Consider the following 13,195-nt stretch of genomic DNA (forward strand, 5'->3'; position numbering starts at 1 on the left):
CAGAGGATCCGAGTGAGGTTCAGGGGTAATCAGAGAGAGCAAGGCCCCTGCAGCAGTCCCAGGTGAGCACCGTGTGTGCTCCTGATAGCTCCAGGATGGGACGCGGAGAGAATGCAGTGACCAGAAAACCATGAGCCTCGAACAAGTGGTTGCGTTATCTTTACACACACACAACCACATAATGCCTCTTTATCAGATCTGAGAAGAAAGGGAAGCCCTCCCATGTTCTTCCCTGGGCTTTTATCTCCCTTTCTCTCTCTCTCTCTCTTTTTTTTTTTTTTTTTTTTTAACAAAGGATCTTTCTAGGACTCTGCTTGTGAAACTTTTCTCTTGATTTCTGCCCTTTTCTCCCTTCAGCTGTTGAGAGAGCAGAAGCAGGACACTGAGATGCAAACATCACAAGCTTAAAAATGCTAGAGTGTGCCAGATCGTCAGCTTGTGTAAATCTGATTTTCTTCAGTTGATTCCAGTGAAGTGGGGTTGATTTGCACTAACTGCTCGTTAGTCCTAGCATGTTCTCTAGGAGTTTCTGGAACTGAAAGCCTGGTTGTGATTCCCCTGGTTTTATTTAAGTTTGCTACTCTTTCGCAATGTTGAAATAATGGGAATGAGGGGTTTAAAACTCCTGATAATGTACTTTGCTGATGCTGTAAGGAAAATATTCTGCTTTCTGAGTCACTTGCCCTGAGCTGACTTTTTTTTTTTAATGGTTCAGGGGTTTCCTTCTTTAGCCATAAATTGCATGCAAATTCTTTTTTTGTGTGTGTGTCTGTGTATGACAGTGTGTGTATGTGAGTGCGTGTGTGTTTCTTCAGAAGCTAAGCCAAAGAGAGAGGCTGTTCCTTTAAAGCAAAACTGAAAAAAATGCCTTCAGGCATCCTATTACAGTGGAATGAGCCAAGGATCAGGATTTGCAGCTCAGCTATATAAACCCAGCAGAATCTGGCTGATCTGACCAGTTTGCCTTACTGTCAAACGTTTCTTTCACACACACACACACACACACACACACACACACACTCACACAGAATTAGGCATCACAACTTCTCTGAGTTTTGACAGGACGGCAACAAAGTCAGAAGCTGATAGCTGACTTTAACATCTTTATTTCATGGAGGCTGCTCGCAGCAGGATCTAATCTCTGTCAGAGTCTGTAAGGTAAGTCTGCTTCCTTCCTGAATTAAAAAACCCAGGAGCTCTTCTCCCACCCAAGTTTGCAATAACACAGCCTTCTGTTGTGACCCTCATGGATAGGACTTTATTCAGCCTGAGTAGTCAGGGAGCTTAGGAGGGAAAATTTCTGAACTGGAGCATGCCTGCCTTGGTTTGTCTGTATGATCCAATGCAATGATAATGTAAGAAACTTCTCAATGATGTTAAGCTGATCCAGTGAGTGAATGAAGGATGGATTAGTTAAAGCTGGACATCTACAGGAATATGGGCAGAAACCTGACTGACAGGCTGGGTAGAAAATCAGATTTGGGATTCCCTCTTGGCTAGCCAGGTAATATAAATGTGTCCCCATCCTCACATTGTGTACCAGGTGCAATCCACTTGCAATTCTTAAACCTCCCAGGTAACTCCTCTTCCTTTGCTATTGTGTGTGACTTGGGAAAGAATCTGGCCCTTTTCCTTTTCCATCTGTCTTCTGCACACTGCTTTGCTCTGAACCTTTGTCACCTTCCTCCTTGCCCCCGCTGGCTCCAGTTTCTTTGAGAAGTCCAGTAACATCCAAGCCTGCTGTGGGGAGCAAAAGACAAAGGAAGATTCAACTGGTATCTTATTGCCAAGTAAATGGGTGGGTTCTGGGCAGCGGGAGAGTGAAATCCTCCAGCATCATGGAAAAACCCGGCACTTGCTTTAACTGCTTGCTGCCGGCTGCACTGAGGTTTCTGCGTCACTGCCTCTGCACTCCCCAGTTAGCCTCAAATTGACTTAAAACAGGGAACTGACTGGGAGAAAGCCATTGCACCTAGCTTCATTTAAGACTTAAGCCTTCTTACTCAAAAGTCTGTGTTACATCACCTTTGCAGAGTTTTCCCTACCTAATTCGCTCTCTGGCTACTGGGAGGTTGAGTGTTTGGTAATTGCTCTAAACTTCGGAAAAGTCTGTGTTGTGTCATGCTGGAGGAGATACGATCAGATTGACAGGACTGGGGCATGTCCCCTTGCATAGTGGAGACATGGAATTAAAAAGCATAGGAAGGTATTTATCAGATTTTCCTGATGAAAAAGAATAGAAATCAATGAGGTGCATAGACTGGGCAAAAACCTTCATGTCAAGCTGTTGTGTGTTTTTTCACCGTTAAAAAAATTAGTAAAAATTCATTTTACACACTTTATCATTAATGTTATACTTTTTTTTTTTCCTTTTTATTACGGTGAGGTTCTGCGTTTGCCTTTTTAGATCTGTGAAACCTTATGGTTGCTGTAGTCAGTGAATGAGCTGGACAGCGGGGGGTAGCAACCATGCTTTGAATTCTAGGAGGACTTGCAGAAAAGGGTTATGGGGTCTTTTTTTTTTTTTTCTTTTATTACTGCTAATAGAAACATGGGAGCAAATGAAAGCGTTTAGCCAAAGTAAGAGACAAGTTCTATCTGCAGTTGACCTTCCCTGGCAGTGAATTTTGAAAGCACTTGAAGAGTTATCAGGGAGTTCAGGGCGAGTCCCTTTGCAGCTGCTACCTCTGCACCTTGCTCAGGGAAGGATGTGCATCTGAATTGAGCAGGGGGATTAGCAGCTGAGAAGAGGCAGAGGAAAGAGGGATGCCATACAGGGCACTGCTTGCCCCCACTGTCACTGACCCTATCACCATCGCTATCCTCAGCAAATTGCTATTTGTTTGCCACAGTCCTTTAGTCATTAATTTTATCTTCTGGTTCCTTCCAGCCCACAGAAAATTCTTTGCAAGTTCCAGTCCTTAATCCTTTAACTACCGTTACATTATCAGTGTTTTCAAAGCCACAGGAGAGCCAAAGGATCTGCTGAAAAGCATACAGTCTGCAGATTAGTGTGTCATGTCTCATTTGGAGGGAATCTGGTATTCTGTAGCAGAAGTCTCATCCAGGTACATTGTGGAAATAGACATATGATAAGAGAACAAGCCAAATCCAATCTTCCCGTTGAATTATAAGTGCTTAATGATGCTAGAGCTTAACTGAAATATCCCTATACTCAGACTAAAAAGTGCTCTGCAAAGCTACAGGTAATTTGTTAGCTGCAGGTCTTTGTTAATGCAAATCTATTCCTTCTTTGATCCCACCTCTTCTTTAAGTGTGGACCATGTCTCCCCTGTATTCACTTAAACGTAACTATCCTGTTGTTAGAAGAGTATTTCTATAGGTGTTCAAACTTCAGCTAGGAGTAGCTTATTTTTAACATTACTGCTTTTTATAAAGTGTCTAAAAAAAGCTGAAGACTATTTGAATGTGAAGATGTTCTGACTTGCTGTAAAGAGACTGTCAAAGTTTTTTCTTGAGTACTGTTTCACTTTTGATAAGATGATGAGATTAGGTGGGAAGGCCTGTGCTTCTCGGGACTTTTTCATCCTTTCCTTCCCAAGAGCAAAGCAGAACTGAGGAGCAAGTGTGTGTTTGAAACAGTGATGTTGCTTTGGAGCCAGAGCTTTAACCCTTTCATCGCTCTGGCAAAACCATTTGAAATCATAGACCTGTTTGTGCTGCTGTCTGCCTTTTTCCTGTGACAGTTAATCTGTTCCTATAGCTTTGTAGGGTGTGGTCAAGAGGTTTGGGTGGTGCTAAGCAGTAACGAATTATACTGGATTGTATAAAATAGTTGTCTGGTGTAAACGGATGTCCCACACTGGCAAATCTGTAAGGGAGAAAGAGTTTTCATTCAGTGGCTGTTTCCATTACTGAACCCTGGTATCTGTCTAAGTTGGACATTATACTTGGAAGTAAGTTTAAATGCAGAGTGGTTTCTGCTTTTTTATCAGCTACACATTTACCTGTCCTGCATGTATGGCACACAGTGAAACATGAGAAATTCAGAGTAGCAAAAATTACTCTAATTTGAAGTCTGTGACTTGATATGTTCAACCTTGGAAATATACATCACAGCACTGCTGAGCTGAAGGGCAAGGGACATTTGTAGAGCCTGGTGTCTCATAAAGTTCCAGGCTTAGAAATGAATGATTTGTACCACTAGAAAGTTAGAAATCCCAGCTTCTCAATAATAAAAAGGTATTTGTTTCGAACCGTGGCAGGTTGAGATACTGGGCTTTCAAATTGTGCTCTGATTTACCAACATGTACTTTCTCTGACTTGATTTCTGGTGTGACTTTAGTGCACCCTTCTCAAGGACTGATCATTGTCATCAAAACCAGTGGCTATAAACTATAGATATGTGAAAATACTGTTACGTGTAGTAGCTACCCCTCATAGTTTTAAGGAAGTGGCTGATGTAATATTTCAGAATAATCAGTGTTAGCAAATCAGGAAACTGAGGAAAATAGCTGTCACAGCTTATTAAATTAATGGGCAAATATTTTATCATTGTCCAAACTCAGAAGTTTGCAAAGCTGGTGCAAGGAATTGTAAGACATGTAACATTTAGTTCTGGACAGAAAATATCAAAACTTGAACTTGGGAGATAGAAGTGATCTGTACACATCCCTTATTTTTTGAGTTTATAAGATGTGATTTAATTGACTAAACTGCTTGGTATCAAAGTAGATTTGCTGTCTGCGGGTTGTTGGTTTTTTGTAGGAGTTTATTAGATGCTGATGATGTTATTACTATTGCTACAGCATTTTAGCATCTCATTGTATTACAAAGAGTGAACAGACATGGTAAGTGATGCTGTTTGACATAAAGAACTTACAATTGCTATCATTAGCAGTAAAAAAATTGTTTGTGTTGTGAAGAGAAAAGAAGAAGCAATTGGAGTACTGGGAAGAAGATCAAATGAACAGCCCTGACAGACAATGTTGAGCTGTCTCAGTTTCCACTGAGCTCTGGGTTTTATACAAGTGTGAAACTCCCCCTAGCTCAGCGCTCACTGTCCATTCGTGCGTTCGATCCTCTGTCCAATCTGAACTGAAGTTAAATGCCTTCCACATGTGGGAAAAGTTAAAAACTGGGCTTTCTTCCAGCTAGTGAAATCTTTCAACGTATGATGTAACTGCACTGTGCAGAGTGGGCAGGCTGAGGAGGGGGAGGCAGAAAGGGATTCTGACTGACAAGAGATGTCTCTCGGTCCCGCAGAAAGTAGTTGGGCGTTAAAAGAAGGAATATAGTAGGGATCCTTCTGCTGAAAGTACAAAGTTTCAATTACTTAGTATCTCTTTTTAACATTCACTAGTAGGAGAAAGCTCATTACAGTGTGTTGGAATGATATATGTGCAATTATATGCATGGCCTTAATATAATATTTTGCTGGATTTCTGTATGCATCGTTTCTCTCTCTCCTACATACTGCATATCCTGATGCTGACATAACAACAAAATAACCTCTAAAGCTTCAGTTAGTCTATGTGTATGTAGTTAGAGTGTCTTTAAAGAATACCAGTTAATATACAAGGGCTGACATATCCCATAAAGCACTCATCAAAAGCTAATGTGAGATTTTGCTGCTCAGGCTATGGAGTCAACAAGAATAACCTTCCATGTATGTTTTTGTTTCACTTATGCATGAGTCAGTCTCCAAAGATAAATTCATCCTGTTGGAAGCAATTTCTCCAAATTCACATCCTTAATTGTCTTGCCACTGTAGTTTCAATTAAACTAAGGTGGGACATTGCCAAGTTTTCAGAACTTCCAACCAGCGAGTCCCTGTGTACGAATAGCCTGTGGCATTTTGTATTCTTTGGGGAGCGGAGAACAACGTTGCCAAGTTTGCATTCAGTCATCCATCACATATTAGCCTACTGGAGGTCCATTCTTCCCTAGCAATGGGGGAGCTCTGCTTCCTACTTAGAAAAATTACTCACACAGAAAGCTCTTTCCCTGTAACCAGAACTGCACAGGGAAGAGAAAGGAAGCTTTCTTCAATTCATATAAGTGCTCAATTTCCAAACCCTTGACAAAAATGATATTGTTTCATGCTTAGAAAACATATTCCTTTTAGTAATTGAGTAGAAAGTACAGGGTGGTGGAACAGAAATCTTTTTTAAACAAATTTCAAAACCAGTTGCTTGAATCATAGGCATGACAAGGGTCTATTGTAGTAGTCTGCCTCTTCCCAATGCCAGGCTGTAGCATTGACTATATGTGTATAGATATTGGCCAAGATATTCAAAGGAGTCTGAAATTCTGTGCCCAGGAAAATTCCACTGTAATGGGTTTATTTTAACAAAGTACTTGAGCATTTGTGCTTTTTCCCAAGATGCACCGGGACATCATAACCTTGTGAACCTAAAGTTCCAAATAATAACTTTTTATGGCATTAGGATATTAACCAAAATATCAACCCAAACTGTCTTGATTCTTCTTTAAACTAATGTTCTTTTACAACATTCTAGCAGCACAAAGCTAAAAGGGGATGTAAACGTCTTCTGACTATAAACAGAAATTAAACTGTGAGATTGTTTCCCTCTGTGTTCATCAGAACTGGCTAAGTTGTTATTTCCACCATTAAGGATTGCCTGCTGAAAAGGGATTTAAAAAAAAAAAAGATTTAATTCCAGGAAAGAAGTTTGCTTCTTGTTCCCAAGAAATTGTAAGACCTGTGAAGAGACAGATTTTGTCAATCAGTTTTGGACTTGCCTTAAAGGCAGGGTGCGGGGATAGCAGGTGGGACAGCCAACTGCGAGCTGAGTGCTTTTGACTGTGGGGTTCAGTCTCTTTGGTCTGGTGAAAAGCCTTTATTTGGACAGGCTAGCAGCTTTACTTGCAGTATGTGTTGTACAGCACAGTACAAGACCTTAGTGGCTGTCTTCCTTCTTGGCCTGGCATGATCCCATTTTGTCAGAAGTCAGTTTGTCAGGCTTTCAAAAGGAGCTCAGTGTCCACTTTGCACTGGTTCTTTGTTTCTACTGGTTCTTTTGGAAAACCAGCTTCTTCTGGATATGCTGAATCCTCCTAAATAGTTTCTCTGTGCTGTGTGACAAAGGTCTATGCCAAGAAAGATATAAAGGTAGCTTGTGATGTATAGGCAATCCATTCCTCTTAGTGCAACACAGTGTAACGCATATTTTTCCTTTACTTGTGGCTTGTACTTCCCTTCTGCATTGCTTGTACTGCAGTAATTCACGTCTGACTGAGAATGAATGCTGCACACTGTAGACTACAAGTCAAATGAGAACAGGATGCATATTAAGGGAAAGGTCTCAGATCATTTTTCTTATTGAAGTATCTTGGCAATGTAAATAGTTTCCAGGAAAAAATGCTAGCATTTCCCATAGTGAGCACTCCTTATGAATGTCCTATCTATTTTTCCAGATAGGTGCCCAAGTGAAGTATTTATAGGAGGATATACCATCTGCAAGCCAGAGAATTTTTATTTCCACTGCCAAGTGTTAATTAGGATGTAGACTTATACACTTTACAGGTTAGCAAGTCAATCACAGTGATCCAGCACCACAAGTGCTGTGGTTCCAGATTTGATGGAAAGAATGAAGGACCTGGAGAGGTAGAGCCCTGCTCAAATGCATTAGATGCTATTTACACTTTTCTTGTCGTTCTCAGGCTATTATTTCATATACTGTTAATTATATGTAACAGTACGCTGGGATTTGAGAGGGTCACTGGCAGAAAGAGGGAAATCTACCACCAGTCTTCTACCAGCCAAGCCTGTGTGCCTGCCCATGCTTTCCCCATCAGTGGACACGGAGCCTAGCCTCTTGTGTCTGCAGCAGCTCAGTGTCACTGTCCCATCTGTGTTCTGCAGAAGCCCCGTGCTTACCAATGACATGGTAGTGCCATGTCAGTGCTGAGGAAGGTCATTTTGAATGAGTTTATTTGCTTTGATTTGTTAGAATCCCTCCAGATTTGGCTGTGAAAACATTTCCACGTTACTTATGGTTTAGCCGGCACTATTCATGTGGGTGAAGGCTCATCTGTAAGAAAAGGGAAATGATCCAGAATTAACACAGTGCTTTCTAGGTTGTGGCTTGATTCTAGTTTGTACAAGTTATGTTGCTCAGAACATATGCAGGAGACTTTAAACTGTGTTTGTATCTCTCTCCAGATTTATACTTGCATCACACTTGATGTAAAAATGTGCAATTCTGATAAGTATAAATACGCCTTACATATGCCATAATCCTATATCCTATAAATATGCCCTACCAGACTGATAAAAAGGGGGCCTTAATGCAAATAAAAGTAAAGTCTGCTGTATCTAACTTCATCTGTTTCACCTGGAGACACAGCTTGTTCTGCTGAGATGAGCAGTTACATGGGGTGCTGAATATACTTACAGTATACCTGCTTGTCATTGTCTTAATCATACAGCAGAGAAATTTCTCTTTGCAGAGGATGCCTTGGCTTGATCTGATTTGGTCTGTGCTCATTTAGGTCAGGAGTACTGCTCCTGGAGTTACATGGGGAAGGACCAGTCTCATGGAGAGGAAATTAGAACCCACTGAGCATTTTTCATGCATAAAGCAGCACTTCATTGCATTATTCCTTGTCTGCTTCATTTCAGCATGCATTTCTGAGGGGATGGTTTTCTGTTTTGCAGACTTTGGAGGCTGCCAGCCAAATTCTCATGTGACACAATTGCATTGATTTCACTGGAGATCTGTTGCTGGATAATTGAGCTCCACATCCCTTCTTTTATTCCATGGCTCAAATTGCTGTCAGCTTAGACTTTAACACAGACAGGTTTCAAGTCACTGCGGGTTAAGAAAAGGAGGTCAGAGCGTTGTTGGTGGAGGTCTCTCAAGTCTCCCATTAGTGTAACAGTGCCCAATTTGTTGACATTTGACGCAGCAGGGCAGAGTTTTGTCCGAGTTCAGTCACCGTTGCAACTAATCACTTGCTCAGAGATGTGTATATGACTGTATTTTCCATTACATTATGTAAGTGCTTCTGCTTTAAATCAGAGCACTAAGAAAAATCCTCTGACAGGACTGTTTGGAAACGGCCCCTTCTCCGTTTTCAAGTGCCTTACACTCAATTTGCTTCATATTTTGTGAACCTAAATTTGTATTTTATTTTGTCTTGCCACACCATGGTTGATTTCACTTCATCATCACTCTTTGTTATATATTTTGTTCTACTAAAATTTGCTACCATACCCTGGTTTGCCAAACATGGAGATTCTTGATGCTATGGCAGCTGACAGAACTAGGCCAAGCAGCCAGCTAGCCTGGGGGCTGTTACTGGAAGTCAGATTTCAAGGAACTCCTTCCGTGGTTTTGTGAGTTAGAAAAAAAGTGCACATTTCTGCACATTTCAGATGCTAGTACCAAGGACAGAGGAGCTCTGGTGGGGAGGAAAAGCCGCCCAGACAAACTAATAATTGCTTGAAAAACAAAGAGTTTTCTGTGGATGGGTTACCTATATGCTTCCCCAGCTTCTGTTAAGAAGACCGAAGTCTGCTTAATGACAGGAGGCAAGTAATAATAATTCTGATTGCTAAAAATAATGCAGGCTTTTGTGGCTGACTTCTGAGACAGTTCAGAGGTGTCATTTGCAGTGCTAGAAGAATCACATGGTTAAATTGAAATAAAATTACAAACTGCATGTGAATAACCACAATGAATTCTGAACGTATCCTGCTGCCTGCTGACCAGCATCGTCTCTAGCAACTCATACTTCTTAAACACTTCTTGTTATTCCAGACCAATGCACATGTAAATTATTTGTGCACTTACTTACAGCAAAGCCATTAAAACAGAATTCCACTTCACTTGCCTATATACGTGACATTCCTTCAGCTCAACTCACTTAAAATATGGAAAAAATGTGATGTTGGGTGTATGGAGTGGATTTTTGGCTTACCTCTTCCTTCAGAAGCACGAGCAATTTAAAAAACAGCTTCATCAGAGACGCTGAAAAAAAGCAATGTCGTCTCAGTGTGCTTAAGCTATTCACCTGCATACTATGCATGTATTTGTTTAATGTGTCAATGGCTCATGGTTCTTATGAATGCAAAGATCCTATTTTCTACAGTGTAGTTTTCACCATCATCTTTGGTAAGATGAGGAATTTAGCACCTGCTTTTTATAGCTGCACCTCTTCACCTATTTATTCACATATTCGTATTATACTTGGCAGTAGTATTGGTGATTCATTTCCTATCTGTTGTTGTCAGTAGAAAAAAAAAAAAAGATACTTGATACCTCACTTGTGAATTCAAGGAACAAATGAAACTGTCCACATTTCTATCCCCAGAACTGGTTTCTGCTTTGCTCTCGGAAACTGTTGCTCAGCCTAACATTGGGTTACCATTCTGAGACCTATGTACTCTATAGAGAACATTGTTTTTTACTTTATCTCTCTAGTTTTCATTATGGAGGTCAGGAGGTCTAAAATTTTCTAGCCTTGCAAAGTCCAGCTCTGTTTTTTCTGCTGGTGAAGATAGCATCAATCCCGCACGGTCCAGCTTGCTGGGCCACACGCAGTCTCACTGTCAATCCAGGGCAGCTCCTCTAAAGTGTAAATGAAGACAGAATTGTATGAATTCATTTCAGAGCCAGTCTTGGTCTTGATGCAAATGTGGAATGGAGAGAGGACCAGTATCACAGAGCCAGTGAGTGAAAGGAGTGGAGGAAAAAATCAGAAGTCCTGAATTCCTCTCCTTCCCATCTTATCACAAAACCACTCTGTGAAATGGGCTGTGGAAAACCTAGGGATGGTTTTGGGAGAAACACTATGGAGAAGGGTCTGGAAATTAAACAGAGCTTTGTATGTGGAATGAATGTAAGTTGCTGTGATTCATGCAAAAAAGCATACAAATCTCAGAGTTTGAAACAGCATCAGCACAGCCCTCAAAATAATTCAAAGTGAAGTCTCTAGTGTCTACCCAGAAAATAATGAGCTCCTGACAAAGTGTAACTTGGCAAAGAAAATTTCCAAAGACAAGTTTAGAAAACTGTAGATCTTTTCCAGTTCTACATATGTCTTTGCTATGGGGAGAAAAAAGCCAAGAGAGAAAGCAAATGCTTTTGCTATTAGAAAGGCTTCATTAAAAGGTACAGTACATATTCAGGGGCAAGAGTGATTTCTGCTTGAGACTGTGTACAAAAATTGCTTTTGTTATGAAAAGTGGTATTTTGTTTGTTTTTTGTTGTTGTTGTTTTTAAATATTGGAAAAGGAAATACTGTTTTCGTCTAGGCTGTGTCAGTCAGAGGCTCTTTTCTTCCAGCTCTGAAAGCTACATAAAGAGCAGAGATTGCTTTGCAGATGGAAGAAAAAAAAGAAAAAAAAAAGTGTTTAGCAGATGCATAGTCCTTTCTTTTTACTTTTTTTTTTTTTTTTTAAATCTCAAAAGTTTGTAGCAAACTGTTGTACTGGGCCGATAGCTGTGCACCCTGCCATAAGTCTGAATGCAGCTCAAAAGCACCTCACTGACCTGCTTGTTTTTTTTCTCTTTTCTGAGTTCCCATTTCCAAAAATTGATGCTCAGGTATCTGAGCTCTTAACAAAAAAACAAGCCCCAAGTGCACACTGGGTTTCCTGTTAACTTGTGCCTCGTCTCAGTCATTGAGATCTAGGCTGGATGGAGTTGGTGCTGGTTCTCCTATAGTTACCTCTTCTGAGTTTCTCTCTTTCAGTTTATATATGACACATTTGAGTATTCTACCCCTTAAAATAACTAGCTAGTTTCTTGTGGCTTGGATAAAATTCCTTGTGTGGTTTGAGCTGGATGTAGAATTCTTCTTTGCTTCCTGCCCAAAAGCATGAATCACGGCAGTTGTGTAACAGCAGCAGACGTTGCTACACAACGGTGGACACATCTCATCGTGGAGGAAGGTTGGGTGTACGTGTGTGCATGAATGTCTCCTCTGCTGATTTCATAAAACAGTCTGGAGACTGTTATAAATGGAAGGGCATTCTGTAGATATAACTTACTTGGTTTGGACCTTCTATTTTGTCTCAGTTACAGATTTTTCTCAAATTCTGGTGTGTTTCTCTGTGGGTTTTGTTAACCTTATCATTTATTTCCATGGGTTCATCTTTTTATTCTGGTAATTGGCTTGGCACATCCTATGGTTTGGCTTCAGATTAAGTATTCAGTTTCTTATTGTTACCCTAGAATTTCCAGCAGTCATGTAGTTATCTGCATATTTGCTGCACATCTCTGGTCAGACTTTCTTCTCCAGTGCCAAGGATATTTCTCTGAGATTCTTTTTCTTCCTTATATTGTAGTGGATAACTCTCCAGTTCTTTGTTCCATGTATATTTTCTGGCAATTCTGTAGCAGTCTTCAGGAAAGTGTCTAAGTATTGAAATAAGAATTTGACAGTACCTTCCCGTGAGGTCCTTGGAATACTTATTTCACCAAGAAGCATGCTGCCCCTGTGAGGTTTTACCAATGGATAAACTGAGACATACCAGACAATTTATAAAATCATTTCAGGAAACTTAAGTTTCAGTCCTGGGTTCTAACCACGAGACCACACCACGGTTAATCCCAAGGTTGTGAGCACTTTCTGGAGTCTCTGCCGGGGGCACATGGTTCTGTGGGAACCCCACACGTCCAGCCCTAACGAGCCAGCTCTATTTAGCTTCATTTCTCCTCTTACAGTTCCAAAGACTGAGACTGCAGACCCTTGGTTGGGAAGCTTTTGTCTCAACTCCTGTTGAGAGGTAGTTTTTCCAGGTCTGGGGAATCCATTCAGTGGGAGGCCTGTTCATTTTTCACTTTGCAATGACACTACCAGGCTGCAGCGTACTCCTCACCATGCCATTGAACTGTCACACCCAGATGGATGTTTTCTTTGGCTGCCCTATACATCAGTTCATCTCAAATTTTATTTCCATCTTAATATTCCCATCAGTCAGCAGTTGACTCCCCAGTAGGTCCATCTGGCACTTTGTGTTCCCCAGTTTCATAAAGGAGAGTCTCCAAGATGTCCATCCTCACAGCACCACAAACCACAGCTTTATGGTAGAGCAGCAGGGAGTTGTGTGCTCCCTTGCCTGCAGTCACCTCCCACATGTCCCAGCAGGACAAATCCAGAGGATATTTACTCCTTTTCTCGGGCTGCCTGCATGGCAGGACCCAAGTCATACCAACATACAAACTGCTGTTGCAAATGGCTAGAATATATTAAAAAAAAA

The 13,195-nt window shown here is 40.9% G+C and overlaps 1 protein-coding gene across 3 annotated transcripts in view; it reads left to right on the forward strand.

Moving 5' to 3' along the window:
* The first annotated feature begins 647 nt into the window (after positions 1–647).
* Positions 648–13,195, forward strand: part of TNC (tenascin C) — a 73,981-nt gene continuing 61,433 nt past the window's right edge. For 2 of the 3 annotated variants that reach the window (XM_035564591.2, XM_035564592.2), the window contains exon 1: positions 762–1,158. The gene's annotated coding sequence lies outside the window, so the exon portion shown is untranslated. Of the gene's footprint in view, positions 1,159–13,195 lie in introns of all 3 variants that reach the window. The other variant, XM_035564593.1, reaches the window with a different exon arrangement.

Source organism: Cygnus atratus, chromosome 19, assembly GCF_013377495.2.
Source record: "Cygnus atratus isolate AKBS03 ecotype Queensland, Australia chromosome 19, CAtr_DNAZoo_HiC_assembly, whole genome shotgun sequence".
Classification (NCBI taxonomy): Eukaryota; Metazoa; Chordata; class Aves; order Anseriformes; family Anatidae; genus Cygnus; species Cygnus atratus.